General features: G+C 35.9%; 1 long non-coding RNA gene across 1 annotated transcript; it reads left to right on the forward strand.

The window, feature by feature from the left end:
* The first annotated feature begins 324 nt into the window (after nt 1-324).
* On the forward strand, nt 325-1,502 carry LOC149214852 (uncharacterized). The gene is made up of 3 exons (XR_016250426.1): nt 325-616; nt 731-875; nt 973-1,502. It is a non-coding gene; the product is annotated as an uncharacterized LOC149214852 (long non-coding RNA).
* The last annotated feature ends 228 nt before the right edge of the window (nt 1,503-1,730 follow it).

Below are 1,730 nucleotides of genomic sequence, written 5' to 3' on the forward strand. Positions count from 1 at the left end.
TATAAATAATAAAAAATTACAATCTTATTGTAACACGTATCAACTACCTCTAACTATATATATATATATATGCCAATTGCCATAGGCCAACTAGCCAAGGCTTTCAATTGGTATTATAATCATAACTTAATTGATTTACCCTAGAACATGTTGAATTATAGCATAAAAGGTCACGTTAATATAATTAAATGCATCAATTAATTCTTTTGTGCTATTAATCTTCCATTGGTACTATGTGACTTGATTTCATTGTACTAATATCTCATCTACAACAATCAATTTAATATTATATGACATTGGTTAATGGTTCTGTCCACTATTGATGTGGGCAGGGTTCGAGTTTTGAATCAGTATTCAATATTGATCTGTAGCTGGAAGACACGCGGTCTAGTAGTGCTACCCCATTACATGACAGTCTCAGATTTCATGCTAGGGTTAACATTGACGATGGGCATACATAGAAAGAATCAGACGGAAGAGATTATCCTATTTCCGTTGAGGTGACCGATCGACCTATTGTCTCTGTGCGTTGTTCCTCATTCCTCCCTCAACAACTCGGCGCTTTGCAACCCTGTCTTAACTATTTGATGGTCCATACTACCTCTTTCCACTACAGGTAATGGCTTTGGTCACTGCTTCAGGGTCTAAGCGTTACCAATGTTCATATCTTTTTCACGGTTCGATTTGATAAACCTTAACCACAGCTCCATTGTTTCTTGGATATTCTTAGTCTGAGACATAATTGTCTGTCAATATTTAGTCTCCTCCTTCGTCAAGGGTTTCAAGCTCCTTTGCTTGGGTTCAAGCAACCAAGATGCACAACTTTCCCAATAGGGTTTACCATTTTTTCACCTGTGGTTCACTGAGTTCGACTGGTAAGAAATTTATGTTTTTCTTTTAGCTTTTCTACTTACAGTTGAAACCTATTTCAATACGACTTTCTTAGAATAACCTGGCTCTCCTTCCTCGCAGGTAAATCTCCAGGTCAACCTACTACACACTAACCCTCACAGGTAAGTTCTTAAGTTTTAATAATGTTCCTATTATGGTAGCTTTCTGGTGCATTTTCAACACCGTATAACTTTACTTGCTCTTTCTTCGCAAGGAAAAGCTTAAGGTCTCTAATGTCGATGGCTTCCATTGAGCATCCGCAGCTGGTCACATTTACTTCTTACCCCAGATATGAACCAAGTCATTTATGTGTTTCTGTTGTCTCTAAGTTAAGTTATTACCAATTTATGCCAAGGCTTTTCGAAAGTCTGGCTATTATCTGTCGACCTGAGGGTTTTGAAATAGATATATACGCTGAGCGTTTTAGCTCTAGCCGGAACTAGGTCTAGTTATTTGTTATCATTTTTTCTAAATAACAATTAAGTCACTTATAGACTATCGTATTTGTTTGCTCTTCATAGCTTTATAGAGGTTGTAATACTTCACTATTTTGTATCGTCGAGGAGGCATTTAGATTATAGGTTGGTGCTACCCATTTTATTTCTATTGTTTATTGTAATATACAATTATGCATCTAGGTATTTTATGTGTTTTTTTTGCTCGGTTTGGAATAATTTCGCAATTGATTTTTACTGGCCGAGCTCTTATATGAATCTATATAAAGTACCGAGTTCGCTGTCTACCGAAGTAAATACTATTATATGCTGCTAATTCTGGGATGGATATCTATAACTTATTATTTCAAGAAGAACAATTGCTATATGGTAAATGTGATCTTT

Source organism: Pinus tabuliformis, chromosome 1_1 (assembly GCF_031772625.1).
Source record: "Pinus tabuliformis cultivar Carrire ecotype Pingquan chromosome 1_1, CPIR1, whole genome shotgun sequence".
In the NCBI taxonomy this organism is placed as follows: Eukaryota; Viridiplantae; Streptophyta; class Pinopsida; order Pinales; family Pinaceae; genus Pinus; species Pinus tabuliformis.